Here is an 18460-nt window from a genome sequence, read left to right as displayed (position 1 = left end):
GCAGAGCCATTTCCTTCTGGGGCTTGGTTTTCCTGCCCTGCTGGGGTCTTAGTGTGTGAACTGTGTTTCCCATGATACCTTGGCGTCCCCCTCCCCCTTTATTCCAACAGGTTTGATGCGAAGGCTGTTGCTTCTTACTTCTCCCTGATTCACCTTAACTCTTCCCATCTTGGAGGTCAACACCCCTTCCCACCTGCGCGCTTGCTTAACCTGCCCTTCCAATTGGGACTCTTGGGTCCCGCAAGGTAGAGTTCTTCACTCTTCTCCGTCTTATCCTTTCCCGGTCTTGCTTTAACATCTTGTCTTTCGACCCTCACTTTCCCGGGTCTCATCTCTTCTTTTAGCCGCTCCTAACTAATCCTTCACTTTTTCTATTATAAATATGTGTGCACCACCCTCTTCTTAACTCTCCTTCCCATTGATTATTCCTAAGTCATCAGACCAGGAATCTGAGTGCAACCAATGGTTAAGAGTTAGCTGTCTTTAGATATAAAGAAAAAAGCCTAAAAATCAAATCAGTGTAATTTTTTTAACAATATCGTTAAGTTTAAATATTGTCCCCTAAAATACTCTGTCGTTTAGAGGATACACACGACTAGTTTAAAGAAGTATCAAGGAATAGATAGTATTGCTTTGCAAAGCAGTGGGAACTTGGTTCACTAGGCAGTGATTCCGGGGACTTTGTAGGTTTGTACAGTAATTCAAGTTGGTATCCATGCCTAATGCCTTGCAGGAGTACTTGGCTCTCCCTTTGGCATACTTTCCCACTAGGTTTTAGAAGTTTTTCAATAAGTTGTTTTCTGGTGTTCTTGCTTGTTCCTTTGAGAATTACTGGCTTTTAATTTTTGTCATTTTAATATCTTTGCTTTTTATGAGATAGAAATCACTATGGAACAAATGATTATGCTCCCAGACATTTAAAAATTCTTGCAACAAAAGATACCCGATAGAAATCTAGGTAATCTGTTTTACAAGGCCAGGAAATTGAAGTTTCATTCTAAAATAGATAAACATTCAGCAGATTTTTTTTTAGTACATTTGAAAAAGATCCAGCATCTCCTTTAAGGCCAATCTGGTTCTGATTTGTCTTTGGGCCTATGAATCCAGCCTGAATTGGCAAGGAGTCTGAAGAAAACCCCAGATCAAATCACAGCTGACCTACAATGGCTTTGGAACCCCATTCAGATCCTACATTGCCCTGCCTCTTGGGGTTCTTCTAAATCAAGGACAATTCACAGCCAGAATAAACTGGCTTTTGAAAAGAGGGCTTAAGATATGTTTAGTCTGTGCTATCACATTTGATGGCTCCTTAGCATATTAAAATTGTTAAAATTTACATATGTTAATCAATGGTAGACCACAGTGGTAGGCATTGCTAAGACTTTAATTCTTGAGTGATGTCATGGCTATAAAAGTACATCATCTTACCTATTAAGGTATTAAATTTGCTATTTTACACTTAATTAAAAATCATTACTTTTATGCTTTTTATTTTCATTAATTTATCAAGTTATCTTTGCAATTTGAGAGTTTGGTGCTAACATTTTTCTTTCATATTTATTGAACTTGCTTTTTAGTAAGATATTCTTGTTCCTAGTATTGTACTTGTTAATATCTTATTTCTTTTTCTTTTTTTTTTTTTTTTTTTTGTGGTGCTGGGGATTGAACCCAGGGCCTTGTGCATGCAAGGCAAGCACCCTACCAACTGAGCTATATCCCAGTCCTCATATTTCATTTTATGTAATAAAAATAAGAATAAATTGAATATTAAACATGTGGTTTGTTTCAGCCAGGAGATGCACCTTATTGTATGCATTTTACTTTTAAAAGCCTGGGGAAAATATGCATAGAATCAGTAATCATCTGAGTTATATGGTGTCTTCTTCAAGAAGTTGAAAGGTGCCTTAAATATTTTATTTATAGGGTTTGGTCATAGTAGGGCAAAATATAATAAAATTGGAATTTTAGATTAATTTTAGATACTTACATGAAAATATAGTATTCCTCATAGGAAAATTATCCAAGGAAAATTTATGCAGTTTTAAGTGAGGAAATAAGCCCCTTAACTTGGGTTACTTACTAATAGGAAAAACTACTTTTGCTGTAGGTGCCAAGTGCTTGAAAGTGATTTTTTGAAAATTTCAACTGTTTCAGTTTGTAGTTTGGCAGTATATTTGATACCACAGTGTTGTATGTTTTTCTATCAGTAGTAGTTTTTTCCATTTGTGGCTTTAACAAAAAACAGTGGAGAACCATTTAGTATGTGTATGAAAGAGAATTTTTCTTCTTCCTCTGAAATATAATCTTAGTGTGGAATGATTCAGATATCCGTGGGCATCCAAGATCTTTTTAAGTGTTTATAACAACCTGCTTATGTTACACTTTGTCCATGTGGGTCTAAATTGGAAAGGTGCCAATGAGTTTTCCTGAAAGCATACTGTGAGTAAGGATTAACAAAATAATCCAGCCTTTTCATATCCCAGAAGTTTTTGTTTGTACAATCACTTAGTAAGTGGGTTGCAGGCTTTTAATAGTGAAAATGTACAAAATAGTTTTGTTATAGAAAATAAATAAACAAGTCTTGTTAAAAGGCTTTTAAAAATGAGAAACTGTTATGTGGGTCTTGAAAATTAAACAGCCATATATTGTGAAACTAATTTTTTTTTCAAAACACTTTATCCCTTGTTAATTATGTAAGCTCATCTGAGAGTTAGATACTAGAAAATAAAATTAGGAACATTTGTCAGTCATTTCTTATCAATCATGTATTTGAAATTTACATTGGTATGGGACTTAATTACTCCATCTTAAACTTTTCATCCGGTAACCAACAATTAGGAAACTTTTTTAAAAAATTTGTTACAGTAGGACTTTTTTCATTTTGTTTAACCTATTTTGTTTAAAGTTAGTGGAAGGATTGGTTTGGTAATTGATGCCTTACATTTATGACAATTTAGCATTTTCAAGTTATTTTGTATTTTTATTTTTTATTATAAATTTGTATTGCTCATGACAAGTGAAATAATCCAAAGGTGTGTAATTCTTAATTTCTGATAATCTGTTTTTTTCACACCAGTAAGGTAATGCTGTTGTATGATAGGCCATGGCTGAATGTACTTTTACAAATATTATATTTCCTTGGGACATTCTATTAACTTCTTGCAAAATCAGTATTATTCCCATATTGTTGATGAGAAAGTTGAAGCTTAAACAGATTAGTTTCAGACCTATGATTATTTATCTGGATGGTGTTTCAACTGATTTGGGACTCAAGTTAAATGATTTCAGTATTTTTGCTACTAACCTGTTTTACATAAATTTAAAGCAGTATGATAGAAAAAGTTGAGTCACTAAGGTTAGTCCCAAGTGAAAGGTAAACTTTTATTATTCTGAGTCATTTTTCCTTATCTGTAAAATGGGGAATAATGCCTTCTATCTTCCAGGATTTGAGGGGATTTAGTGGAATAATTTAAATGCCTAAAAATAGGCAAAGAATGTTAGTTCCCATTCTCTTTGATATTTGAAATCCAGGTTAAAAATATTTTAAAATGAAGAATTAATAGGATTATTTAAATAGTAAACTTTCCTAATGTACTCAAAGTATGATTTTATTTATAATGAGTTTTCAGATGTGGTTTATGTGAAGTGAGATGAGGCTGTAACATTTTCAGCATGAGTGTAGAAATGAAAATAGGGTTAAGTCAAACTCTTTCAAATATTAAAAGTTGTAAGAAAATTTTTACCAAAGAAATTCAGTTGACTAGTAGAATTGTATAGACATTCATTTCTCATAGGATACAACCAGTAAATCACAAAGAACAGATGAAACTGATTTTGAGATTGAAGTCCCCTTCAGATGAGGTAAAAGAACTTCCCAAGTATCACTCAGATTCTTTGTTGGTCCGTTCTTAGAAATTGGGTTCCACTGGAAGTATTGAAGCCAGTAAACAGTGCTGTTGATTGAAGTGGCTGGCTTAGCATTAGGGGAAAAGAGAGTGTGTGCGTGTTGAGGTATATGGTCTTCTGAGTTAACTGAAACAAGAACACTGACAGCTGAAGTTTCATAACTATCTTAAGTTTTGTGGGGGACAGGTAATACTGCTATTCTCTTTACTTTTAAGATTTATAGATGTTCACAAAGTTAGTTTCATTTCATCTAGCCACAAACCCTTTTTTGTAATTGGAATGGCATTAGGAGAAAGTTGAAATTCATCTGAGTGTTTAAAAAAATTGTTTTTAAAGGGATATAACATTTTAGGACTATTTTCTTTTAGGGTTATTGTCGTATGTTTTCTGGAAGACTTAACCTAAATTAAAAAAAAAAAAAAAACTTTTTTAGCATGTACTGCTTAGAGGAATTGCTAAGTATAGTGTCTAGTGCTATTCTTCACATGGAGGAAAAACTTTTTAAGTCTAACATCTCCAGAAATCCTATTCAGGATCATATTCTCTCCCCCCTTTTATTGCCTTTTTTGATTCTTAATTAAATTTTGAATTATTTTATGAAGTGTCTAAATGAATAAAGTGACAATCCAGGAAAATGTGTTTGCCAAACTGGTATGACCATTGGGGAAGAGCCCTGTCCTCTGAAGAGTAGATCTAAGTTGTCTTACTGCATCAGTGATGATTCACAATTGCTTTGGGCGAGTTATTTAACCCCTTTGAACTTTAGTTTAATTATTTTCACCTGCAAGAATAACATTTTTTTCCATTGATACAAATTGTAGGTGAATTAGTCTTTAATGAGTTATCGCCCCTTTGGATTTCAAAAACAGTTTATCAACAAAAATAATACATTTGGGAAATAATAGGTTTTTATGCTTTGCATTTTCAATTTAACCTTTAAAATTATAAACAGTTGGGGATCGAGATGAGTTTATTTCTATTTTTATGTTCTTAGTTCTTGTTATACACTTGGAGAGCTTTAAAAAAATATCAATATCTGGGCCCCACTCACAGAAGATTCTAAATTAATTGGTTTAAGGTAAAACCCATGCTTGTGTATTTTTAAAAGCTCCTGGGGTGATTCTAATGTGCAGTCAGGGTCGAGAATCACTGGCTTAGCATTATCTGTCTATTGATTTAATTCATTAATTGAGACTTTGTCCTTTTTTCTCTGATACTCATGGCTCATTACCCAGCCTATTAACATTTCCTGCCCTCACTTCACCTCCTGGTATTTACATTCACTTTCTTAACTTTGCTGCCCCCTGTGGCTAATCAGCTGCTTTCCTGAAGGGGATAGTACTTGTTAGATTCTGGAGTTTTAGGCATGATGAGATGATTCTATTAGATTTTGCTGTATTATCATAATTAAAGCTCAGCTATCATTCAGTGCCAGGTGGTCAGTTTTCTTTACTCTGATTTTTGGAACGGAGACTTGAATATGTAGGTAAAATTGAGAATACATAGTAGAGGTTTGCCTAGTTTTAATCGCATCATTTCAGGAAAACAGGTGATGACTTCCACCACTTTAGAAGACAAAAATCGATTTCTTTTATATAATACATATTGATCAGCTTCTCGAAGATTTAGACCTACTTGTACTGGCATGGTGAATAAAAAGTACTGAACTAATGAACTATTGAACTTTACTATGGTTTTGGTCATGCCTTGTATTTATTTCGGATCAAGAAATATTTTTCTCCAGAGTGTTTTCATATCTATGATTTTATGTAATCTTGACCACAGCTTTTTATTGAAGGTATAGCAGTGAGAATCCAGGGCCACTTTTGTTCCATGTCCTTATTTTGCCTTTGGCCTTTTTGCTAATCAATTTGTATAATGTATTTGTTGATTTGTCGTTTTGGGGGAGTGGTCAGTTGTTATATAGTGATGTTCTCTGTACAGAATGAGATGGTAACTTTTGTGTGTGTGTGTGTGTGAAAGCAGATATTATTTTCTGGTTTTTTAAACTCATCATAGTACTTAATGTGGTATTCTGTGCATAATAAATGTGAACATGTAGACAGAATCACTACTTTGATTAGGAAATTACCTGTTGGTTGTCTCTTCTAGCCACTCTCCTGCCCCATTGATTGTGCTTTTTCCAGTGATCATTTTGTTGTTGTTTTGTTTGTTCGTTGGACCAGGGATTAGACCCAGGGGGGCTTAACCACTGAACCACATCCTCGGCCCTTTTTTGTGTTATAGTAGAGACACAGGGTCTTGCTGAGTTGCTGAGGCTGGCTTTCAACTCATGATCCTAGTATCTTAGCCTCCTGAGCCACTGGGATTACAGGTGTGTGCCATTGTGCCCTGCTCCAGCGATGTTCAATGCTGCCTACCAGAAATTGATTCCCTTCTGTTTATTTGGGTTTTAATATATTTTTCCTAAAATTGGCTCAAGCCTTTTTAAAGTAAATGAATTCTGAGTTCTTAATAGTTTGGTAGTAAACAGTAAAGGTATGTAGGTTTAAAACAAAAGATTGTTTGTCTTGTATTTTGCCAATGACTTGTGTGAGTGATATGTAACACTGATTTGTCGCTAAGAAAGTTATTGTATAAAGCTTGTGTGGAAAGGTAATACTGGGTTGACTCTCTGACATGGACATATATATACTTAAGATTGAAAACTGAAATAATTTGTTAACAGTAATTTCTAAAGTTGAGGTGCAGTCTTTACTACAAGGATGTCCTTGAAGGAGATGAAAGGAACATATTTAAAATATATAATTACTTTTAGTATGTTATTATGTAACAAGGAATCTAATTGCTGCAAGAGTTTTACATGACAGTCTGGGTTTATGCAAAGTAGACGCTACTTGTCTGAGCAGGATAATTGACTAATAAGCAGTTTCAAGATTATTTTTTATGTATATCTTTTTGAACTCTGCCGTAAAGGAATTTGTTTATGTGGGCTTTTTGAGTGAGTAATGAAGAATTTTAGAAATCCTGTAATTTGATTCAGATTTACTAAAGAAGCCTACTGGAATTTTTTTTTTTTTTTTCTTTCTTTTGCAGTTTGCTGAATATGATAGGTTCACATGATGAAATTCAAAGAACCTATTTCTAACGTAGGTACTGAAGGCAGGAGATTTCGTGGGAACACACTCCTCCTACTGGAATGGCGATGCTAATTGCACCTACTATAACCTTACTGTGATGTATTTAGTTGAGTCTTCCCGTGCTGAATGGGACCGCAGAGGTCATTCTGTTTAGCCTCCTTTGGGAACTGATTTTCATTATTCTTGTTCTGAATAATTAGCTTTCTAGTCATTTCATCAGACCAGTTTTCTTGTAAGTAGGAAAGACAGTGCATGGGATTTTTAGCTCTTAGAGACTCTCTCAGGTTTTGCTTAATTAATGAATAAACTTTATAGACAATGGCTAAAGAGATTAAGTGCCTGAAACAAGACTTTTAAAATGACTGGTTAGAACTTGCATTCAGGACTATCAGATCTTAAATGTAACTTCAAAAACTGTATTTTGTTTAATTAGTTTTGTCTTTGTTTCAGACTTATTAGTAAAGGATGTTCTAGAATTATAGTTATTGTCAGAAGTCAAAGATTATTTGAATCCATTGTTGGTCCTGTAACTCTAAATTGATAAATGTGAAAAAGATGAGACGTTTTGCTTATAACCTCTGAATTTTGCTTAGCAAACTGGATGGGTTTCAAAACATAACTTTCAGACAGACTTTTCTAAAGATAAAAATGTTATAAGTAAAATAAGACATAACTTCTGTAGAAATATGTATCTTATTAAGAAAAAAACAACAACTTGTACTACCATTCTTTTTAATTGACCAGAGGAGTTTGTTTGCCTGTGATGAAATTGGACACATACTTTGCTTTCAAAAATTTAGAACTAAAATATTTCCCCTTTTCTATTTCCATAATGCTGAAAATGTAGGTGAACCATTGTAAAGATTAAAATTTTACTCAGTTAAGTGAATAAAACAATGATTGCTTTTTCTTTTGAAATTATATGTATTTTGGAGCTTATAGTTGGTGGGGCATTTTCAGTTGGTGCAATGCGTTAAGTTGTTAGGGGAGTATGTGAGATACTCAAATCTAGTTGGCATGGGAGGGGAGAGAACAGGGAAAGAAATCTCCCTGGAGAAAGTGATAGGTAAACTGAGACCTGAAAGACTAGAAGGTGTCAGAGCAAGAGAGATGGGTCTAAAGTCCACCTAAAGAACAATTAAACAGACTCATCAGTGACCATAGCATATTTGGGGAATTGCCAGACATTTATGTTGGCCATGATATAGGACATAATAAGGGTCTCAGTGGAGGAGAGATTGGAACAACAATTTAAGATCTAGGTCATATTCTTGATCCAAGGGCATAAACATTATGCTACCTTTATACCTGACAGTTGTAGTGTGAGGAGTGTTTGAGGAGCTGAGTAAGATGTTGGCATGGCAATCCAGATACAGTATGAAGATGGTCTTGGCTAAGTGGGGATGGGGTGGTATCACGGGCAGGACTTGGTGAGAGGGAAGAACCAACGATGACTGAGTTCTGCCTTGGGCAACTAGATGTACCGTAGCAGTTTACCGAAAGGGAAAAAGGAGACCGATTGCAAAGAGAATGGTTCTTGTGGGATAGGTTGAAGTGCCTGTAGAAAAGCCAAGTGAAGCTGCCTTGGAGGAAGTTAAATAATGTGAGTCTGGAGCTATATAGATCTGTGCTAGAGGTGATAATTTGGGAGTCTTTAGCTTATAAGTAACTTTTGAAGTAATGGAAGTTGAAGTGACTGCCCAGTGACAATGCATAGTATGAGAAGAGGCCCAAGACTGCCAGCATTTAGGATGGCCAAGGAAAAGGAGCAGCCAAGAAACAAGGGACATGGGAGTGCGGCAGTAAAGAGTCTTAAAAACTGGAGGATGGGTGGAGTAACACTGAAGAAGCAGACAAATCAAATGAGAACCAAAAAGTTTCTGTGGATTTGGCGGTCTTCAGGCATCTTTGGTGACTTGGTAGGCATTTCTGAACTGTGATAGACTTGAAATTAGCTGTCTATAAGGTGAATAGAGTGGAAATTGTGTAAGCTGAGTAATATGGACAGTCCTCTCAGGAAGTTTGACAATTTTTTTTTTTTTTTTTTGGGTGCTGGGGATCGAACCCAGGGCCTTGTGTTTACAAGGCAAGCACTCTACCAACTGAGCTATCTCCCCAGCCCCCGACAATTTTTAAAAAAAAAATTATCGTAGCTGCTGAGGGGAGAATGGATTGTAGCAGAACAAGATTTTTACAAGGAGAGCCATTTAGGAGATTATTTTAATAGGCTAGATAAGGCATGATATGGCTTGATCTAGGGTGGGGGCAGTAGAGATGAATGAGATTTATTTGAGATATGTCTTAGATAAGACATGTGAATGAATTGTTTGGGGCAAGGGCAGACAGAAAGGGAAAGGCAGCATCCAGGATGCTTGATTCCCAATGTGTTTTAACTTGGATGCCTGGGTGAATGGGCATATGTACTACCACTGAGAAGGGAATACTAGAGAAGAAACCAGGTATAGAGGGAAAATCCAGTTTAATTTTGAAAACTTTATATTTGATATGACTTTTAGAAATCCAGTTATAAATGCCAGCTAGACCTTTGGGAATATGAATCAAAGAGTACCCACTTGGTAATTTTATGACTTCTAAACATTAATTACTTTCTTCACTACAACATTCAGTGACTTGCCAAGACTTTCAAGTTTGCTTATTAGATGTCCATAATTTAAGTTGCTGGCTACTTGGTCTTCGACCAATTAGCACCAACTATTCCCTACTCCTCAATGAAATATCTTCTGTGTATACCTGATAGCAAGGTGGTTTAGTATGTGTATGAGGGAGAACACAAAATATATTGGGAGATGTGTATGAATAAGGTTAAAATTACTTAATGGCCTGCTTTCTGCCTTTAGACTATAAAGTAAGTGCTTTGAGACCTGATATCCATATCTTCCCACGTAGCATTTAGGAATCAGAGCTGTTTAAATATTTATTGAATGAAATAATGAAGTGAACACTTCATGCAGAAGTTCACAATTATATAATTAATTATAACTGAGTAATGTTTACATACAACACCGAATTTCTTAGCATTTTGTAGATGAAGAATCCAAAACTTAGGTTTATTTCTGCAGGTTATTTATAGCTTGATCTTCTCAATTGGTTATCGGTTCCTCTTTTACAGTGTTAAACTAAACATGTGTATTGCCTGCACCAAAGCAAAATTGAGCATCAAAAGAGAAATATTTGAAATTGAGAGCCTTACCAAGAGAGAGAACTGGTTTCTTTAAGTAATGGGAGAGTGAGCCATTATTGAACATAGGTTTTTCTAAGAACCTTTAAGGTGGAGGATCTTTGTTTATTAAACTCTTCTGTTATAAACACGTTCCATAGATTTTCTTTGTAGTCTCCCTGGTACCATTCTCTTCACCAACCCTCTTAAGTAACGTGAAGTTTTTTCTCAAGAAAAAAATTGAGAACGTTTGTTTTATGAATGAGTACTGAGAAACAAGGTGAAATGAATTAGAATTATTAATCATGCAGCACATTTGTGGCACAGCTACATTTAAAATTTAGTCAAACCACTCAGTTAAAGTTATAATGATCTGTAATTAGAAACTTGGATTAATTATTACAGATGATCAAGAACTGATTAGACTCTGTCTACTTATTTTTGCCTCTCTTTTGGAAATGCTGGATGTATTTCAGTACCCTTCATAGATTTTTTAACTTTTCTTATACTGTGGCCACATTAGCATAGCACTGAATTTCTAATTTATTTCTTGCAATTTGAGAAAGGAAAATAAATTGGGGCAAGATAACTGAAACTTGGATATAAAAGTCAGTTTGGTCTAATTCATCTGTCAGTTTACTGACTTTATTCTAAAACCTCCAGACAAGATGAAATTCAACAATTACATGTCTTCTCCTTAAATAGCTTTCCAGATGATTTTGTGCTTCCAGTGAATGAACCAGCCTAACTTGGAATCCAGAGTGGAACTATAATAGCCAATATAACAATTAAATACTTTTAAGGTACATTTATTTCGCATAATCACATTTCCTTCATAGGAAATTTTGGTTATTCATATAGGAAAGGTAAAAATAACGCAGGTTTTACCTAGCTACCAGAAACCCAGGAACTGGTTTTGGTACTTAATTTGTTTTGATGATCTGTTTTAAATTTGAATCACCTGAGTGATCCTACATATATTTCACATATTTTGAGAACTGCTTTTTTTTTTTTTTTTTTTTAAGATCAAGAGAAGTTTCTCCTATGGAATGGTAATGACTTTATTTTAGGATACAATACTTGCTGTGAGTCATAAGTGAGTTTCAGTTTTCATGGTTTTCTAAAATTAACATTTAAAGAATATGCAATGAGAACTGTTGTAGTCTTAACTACCCTATTTATTTTATAATGGCTTTATTATTTTTGTAAAAACTTAGACTGTTTAAAAACAACTCAAAAATTATAAAGGTAGAAAATAAAAATCCCCATACAGAGGAAACTCCTCACATTTTTTAGCATTTTCCTTTTAGTGAGATCATGCATTGTACTGTTCTCTAACCCATTGTTTTCAATTAATATTTATAATAGAATAGTTTTTTTGAAAGAAAAAAATCAATGTAAAATTGTTTCTGAATAAATTTTTTATTTCTGGAAATATTGAATCAATTCCTCTGAAACTTTGGTTATACATTCCTTACATTTATAGGAGAGGAAATAATGTCTAAATGTTCTGGTAATCAGTTTTAGAGAAGTTATATGTAGAGCTCTAGGAAAATCCCATTAAAAGAATGCATCTGTTTTCAGAAAATATATACAATATTTTGTACATAATTTCAGGATTCTTAGATTTCTGCCTTCAGCCACAGCCCCAGGGCTAATCTGTGGTGATGGTGGAGGGAAGTGGGATTTCTGTAGAGCTTAGGTCCTCCTGTAGAGACTTGAACACCTTGGTAGAATAATACCTTTTCCTAACACAGTAGCAAGTGTTTCTCAGGAGTTACAGGTAGGCATAGCTACAAGGTGGAGCCTCAGCACCACCATCAAAACTGAAAATAACTATCGCCCTCCATTCCATCTATAGAGATCTGTTTAATATTTCTTATTCCTGAAAATTCCAGATGAGAAGGATACTTGTGAAAACTTGTTTTATTTAATGACTAGCAGGTTTATATTCAAATTGAATTAAGGAGATAATAAAGCTTCCATTTACTCTCTTAGGAGTAAATGGAATGTTCTCAGTATTCTGCTTTCTGAAGCCCAAGGTTCTGCATCCCAAGGAATCTTATTACATGTCGTTAGCTTATCTTTATTTCTTGCTCTTTCTGCTTTATCAGAAGTATTTTTTGAGTACAAATGTAAGATAATTTTTTGAAATAAAAACTGACCAGTGTATTTTAACCCTTCTATAATTTAATGCTTATGGATATACTTATATTTGATAATTGATTAAAGCATGGAAATGTTCATGCACTTGAGAGTTTTTAGATAGTATTCTAGGAGTTTTCTTAAAACATCATACATTTATTTATTAGAATATTATCAAACTGGTAGTGTGCCTGTGTTCAGATTTTCTAAAGTGTGATGCCCACAATTTTTCTCACCATTTTCAATTTTAACAAAACCACGAAAACTTAACTAAGTCATATTTAGTCATAGTGCTGTGAGTCATTTGTTAATAAACATTTCCATTATTACTTTATAGTAGTTTGATCTCTAAAGTTTCAAATAAAAGCTGATTTTAGACTCTTAGTTATTAATGTTCTAGGGATATTGCCAAAAAAAGCTACATGTCCTATATTCTGTGCCAGTTTCTTAAATTAGAATTTTGGATTGCATCCTCAGCATGTCACTAGTGGTATTGCTGGGTTGCTATGATACAGTGCTTGTTCTATAATTTGTGGCATGAATCCTATATGAGATCTTACTTTAAATTTCAAATACATAAGCAGCAGTAATTGGGAATCTGATAGCTTTTTCTTTTCAGCAAAATTATACATACATAACTGTTATTTCTGTTATAAATGATGATACCTGCTACTTCAAATATTTATCCTTAAATGTAGAGGGTTAACAAATGAACAACTTGAAATTGGTTATCCCTAAGAAATTTAATTTATAAAATACTCTAATGAAGATGGGCAAGAAAAGGAAGACTGTATGATGGTTAATACACTCAACTTTCATTGTACTTCTCCTTGGTATTTAAAATCTTGAGATCATGAATATAGACTATATTTTCTGGTAAGATGCATTTGAAACAGTACCAGCAAAACCAAATCATAGGGGAAAACTCTATCTTACCATACTAAATTTTTAAAAACTCAGTGAACTGTTCTTAAAATCAATCCTAAATAGCCATATTAATAGAATATTATTACCTCTTTTTCATTTTATGTGATTTGGGAATTCTCATTTACTGTCCTTTCAAAATTTTTATTAATCTAATTTAGTGTTAAAAATTAGGCTGAAAAAAAGACAACACAGGGGGATTCTAAGATGTGTTCCGTACATATTTGTGGTGGACAGTTGGCATTTCCATGTGTGGTGGACATGTTGGTCAGTGGCATTACCACAGCTGATCTTTACACTTTACTGACTTTCAGTAATGTCTTGGGATTTTGATAAGAAAATATTTTGGATACCAGGACTGGACTACATTTTTAAAACAACTGTTTTGAAACGTGATTCACATACATACAATCTACCCATTTAAATTATAGAATCTAGTGGCTTTTAGTATATTTACAGATAATTGCAACCACCATGGTCAATTTTAGAATATTTTTGTCATCTCAAATAGGAACTTCCCTACCCTTTAACTATCACCCTTTAGGCCCCTAGAATCCTGTTTGCCACCCCTAAGCAGCTACTAATCTGTTTTCTTCTCTTTAGGTTTCCCTAGGTAGCTGGGCATTTCATTGAATGGGATCATACGATGTGTGGTCTGTGGCTGGTTTCTTGCACTTAGTGTGCTTTCAGGGCTCATCCATGTCGTAGCCAGTGTCAGTACTTGATTCATTTTTATGACTGAATAATATTCTATTGTATGACTGTACCATGTTTTATCCATTCATCACTTGATAAACATCAGGGTTTTTTCCTACCTTTTGTTTATATATAAGTAATGCTGCTATAAACATTTGTGTACAAGTTTTTGTGTGAATGTTTTCATTTCTCTTGAGTGTATAACTAGGTGCCGGGATTACCAGCACCCCAGTAGAGCAGATTCCTGCTTGGAGGTGTCAGCTGGGAAAATAGTCTGAAAATAATCAGCAAGGAATAAAAGACAAAGCCAGAAATTAGATTTAAAAGGGGGGCACCTGGTGTCTTCCAACACTGATAGGAACAGGAACTGAACAAGTGAAAAAGGCCCCATTCCTTTATCTAAGAGGAAATACATCAAACAGTTACAGTGTGACAGGCTTCTTGAGGAAAACAGGATCAGAGTAGGGAGAACAGGTTGGTTGTGGCTTGGCAGGTTATGCCCATCTCCTGGAGGCTGCATTTGAACCTAGGGTTGTATGTGAGCTAAGGCATGGCGCCAGCGTGATCTGGGCTTTCTCAAACCCAGGGAATTTCACCCAGGAGTTCCCAGAAATGTAGCCTTCCTGCCTTATGTTGGCTCAAACAAACCCATAATTTATACATGACTTCCAACAACTAGTCGTGGAATTTCTGGGCCATGTGATAACTCAGGGTTTCGTTGCTTGAGGGACTTCCACGCTGTTTTTCACAACAGCTGCACCATTTTATATTCACATTGGCAGGGTTTGAGGGTTCTGATCGTTCCATACCCTCCAGTACTTCTTATTCTGATATCTTGATTATAGCCATCCTGATGTATATGAAATAGCGGCTACTTGTGGTTGTGATTTGCATTTCCTTAATAACTATTGACGTCACACATCTCTTAATGTGCTTATTGGCCATTGGTATGTATCACCTGGAGAAATGGCTCTTTAGATGCTTTGCCCGCCCCCACCCCTTTTTATGGTTTAGGGAATTAAATCCAGGGCCTTGCACATGCTGGGTGAGCACTCTCCACACTGAGCTGCAGCACCAGCCCAGTCCATTCCTTCATTGTCTGTCTTTCTATCATTGAGTTGTAATAACAGTTCTTTATATATTCTTGCTACATATTCCTTTGGCTTTTCACTTTTTTATTTTTAGACCAGGGATTGAACCCAGGGGTGCTTAACCACTGAACCACATCTCACCCCTTTTTTGTATTTTATTTAGAGACAGGGTCTTGCTAAGTTGCTGAGGCTGTCTTTGAACTTGCGATCTTCCTGTCCCAAACCTCCCAAGGTTCTGGGATTATAGGTGTGTGCCTCCATGCCTGGTGGCTTTTCATTTTCTTGATGCTACCTGTTGAAGCACAAAAGCTGCTTTTTGTGTGTGTGCACACGCGTGCTGGGGTTTAAACCCCAGTGCCTCGTGCGTGGTAGGCAAGCACTCTACTGCTACCCAACCCAAAAGTTTTAAAATTTTGATTGAGTATAAAATATCTTTTATCTTTCCTTTGCTCATGCTTTTGATGTCATATCTAAGAATCTTTCCAAAATCTAAGGTCTTGAAGATTTACCCTGTTTTTTCTAAGAATTTTAGAATTTTAACCCTTACATTTAGGTCTTTGACCATTTTTATGAATTTTTGTGTAGGATATGATGTCAGGGTCCAAATTAATTCTTTAGCATGTGTCTATCCAGTTGTCCCAGCACCATTTGTTGAAGACTGTTCTTTCCTTATTAAATGGCCCTACCACCAACCGAATTCTCAGTTCTGTTTCATTGATTCGTCTGTCTGTTCTTGTGTCAGTATCACACTGTCTTGATTACTATTGTTTTATAGTAAGTTATAAAATGGGGAGACATGTGAATCTTCCTCCTTTTTCTCTTTTTCTTTGACCCCAGGGATGCTTAACCACTGAGCCACATCCCCCGTCCTTTTTATTTTTTCACTTTGAGACATGGTCTTGCTAAGTTGCTTAGGACCTCATTAAGTTGCTAGTTGCTGAGATTATAGGTGTGTGCTAGCACACCTGTCTGTTTCTCTTTTTCAGTGTTGTTCAGACAACTCTGGGCCACTTGCAATTGCAAAGGTTAGGCTATTGATTTGAAATATTTGTTCTTATATAGGTATTTATAGCTATACCTTCCCCTCTGAACTTCTGTTTCTGGAATTTGTCTCAAATATTTCTCATTTTTCTTTCAGTTTCTTCTTTGACTCCTTAGTTATTTAGAATGAGTTAATTAGTTAATTAGTATGTTTAATTTCCACATGTTGTTGAGTCCCCCCCTTTTTGAAACCTTTTTATTGTTTCTTTTAGTTATGTATAACATTAAGGTGCATTTTTGACATAATCACAAAAGTATGGAATATAATTTGCTCTAATTAGTCCCCTGCACTTCCCCTGCCCCCTCCCTCTACTCTACTGATCTTTCTGCAGTTCATTTATAGTTTTTTTTTTTTAATTAGTGTTTTGTGGGTATGCTTGATGTTGATATTCACTGTGCTATGTATGTACATAGGAAATTTCAGTCAGTTTTATTCTGCTGTTCTTCCCTTTTCCTGTCCTTCTGTTTTATAATTGATTTCTAATATTTCATTCTTTTTCATTATAGAACATACTTAGTTCTATTCTTTTAGCGTGGTTTTTTTTTTTTTTTTTTTTTTTTTTTTTTTTTTTTTTAGGTTTTATGACCTGACCTATGGTCTGTCTTGGAGAATATTCCACGTGTGCTTGAGACTATATATTCTCTCCTTTGGTGGAGTGTTTTCAAGTGAATATAAATTTTAGTTTTCTGTAGAAGGCTGTTAGGTTTAGTTGGTTTGTATTGTATTCAAGTCTTCTGTTTCTTTTTTGATCTTCTGCTTCATTATTCTACCCATTATGGAACACAAGGTATTGAAGCTTGCAACTATTACTGTTGAATTATCTATTTCTCCTTTCATTTCTGTTGGTTTTTCTTTCATGTGTCTTGGTACTGTGTTAGTAGGTGCAAATATGTTTATAATTGTTACATATTTCTAATGGATGACCCTTGTTATCTCAAGTAACCTTTTTTTTTTTTTTTTTTTTTTTTTGGTCCTGAGGATTGAACCCAGGGATGCTTAACCACTGAGCCACATCTCCATCCCTTTTTATTTCTTAATTCGAGGCAGGGTCTCACTAAGTTACTTAGGAGTTTGCTAAATTGTGCACCCGGCCTCAAACTTTTAAGCCTCCTACCTTATCCCCAGCTGCTGGGATTACAGGCTTTATGGCACTGGACTCTAGTAACTTTTTAAAAGTCTGTTTTGTCTGATACTAGTTAGCCACTTAAAGTTTTTTGTGTTTGCGTGATATATCACTTTCTATCCTTTTGCTTTCAATTTCTTTGTATATTTAATCTAAATTGTATTTTCTGTCGATATCATATAGTTAGATAATTTTTTTCAAAAATCCAGTCAGTCTCCTTGGCTTAATTCATTCACATATAATGTAAATTGATACGATTTAACTAATATTGTTGTGGATTTATGTCCATCTTTTGTTTTCTATGTGTATCTTTTTATTGTATGTTCTTCCTTTACTGCTTTAGAATTGTGACCTTTTTCTAATTAAGCATTTTTTAAGCAGTTGTTCTTGTGTTTATCATATGCCTCTTATTAGAATCAGCTTCAGATTTATAGTAGCTTCATTCTAGTAAGATATACATTTGTTTCCCTTTTGTGGTATTGTTGTTACACAATTGTATCTATTAATATTACAACCTTAATAATACATTGTTATAATTATTACTTTACCACCATTAGTAGTTTTTTTATTCCAGTACCTCCTTTGTGCTATTACTAGCAAAATATATTTCTATATATTAATAACACAGCAATACATTTTATCTGTACTTAGACAATCACTTTTTTTTTAGCCAATCACTTTTAAAATCAGTTAAGAAAAAATGCCTTTATATGTCATATAAATTACATAATTACTTTCACAGGTGATCTTTGTTTTTGGTCAGATTATCATCTGTGGTCACTTGCTTTCAACTTGAATTTCTTTAGTGCTTCTTGTGAGACAGGCTATTAGGAATAGATTTTTAAAAAATTATTAGTTATACATAATGCTAGGATGTGTTTTGGCAGGTGATACATATGTAGAGTATAACTTATTCTATTTAGGATCCCACTCTTGTGGTTGGACATGAGGTTGAGTTACCCGGGTAGTGTATACAAATAAAAGGCTAGGAAAGTTATGACTGGTTAATTCTACTGCCTTTCCTATTCCCCTCCCCTCTCCCTTCCCTTCATTTCCCTTTGTCTAATTCAATAGATTTCTATTCTTCCCCTCCTCAACCTCTCTTGTTTTGGATTAGCATCTGTAAATCAGAGAGAACATTTTGGTGTTGGGGGATTGGCTTATTTCACTTAGCATGATATTTTCCAGTTCCATCCATTTACCAGAAAATGGCATAATTTCATTCTCCTTTATGGCTGAGTAATATTCCATTGT

At 34.7% G+C, this 18460-nt stretch overlaps 1 protein-coding gene across 1 annotated transcript in view; it reads left to right on the top strand.

The window, feature by feature from the left end:
• Ppp2r5a (protein phosphatase 2 regulatory subunit B'alpha) overlaps nucleotides 1-18460 on the top strand; it is a 62263-nt gene that overhangs the window by 988 nt on the left and 42815 nt on the right. The window lies entirely within an intron of this gene.

Source organism: Sciurus carolinensis, chromosome 12 (genome assembly GCF_902686445.1).
Source record: "Sciurus carolinensis chromosome 12, mSciCar1.2, whole genome shotgun sequence".
Taxonomy (NCBI): domain Eukaryota; kingdom Metazoa; phylum Chordata; class Mammalia; order Rodentia; family Sciuridae; genus Sciurus; species Sciurus carolinensis.
Note: the sequence above shows the minus strand (reverse complement) of the source record. Positions and strands in the feature narration are given on the sequence as shown.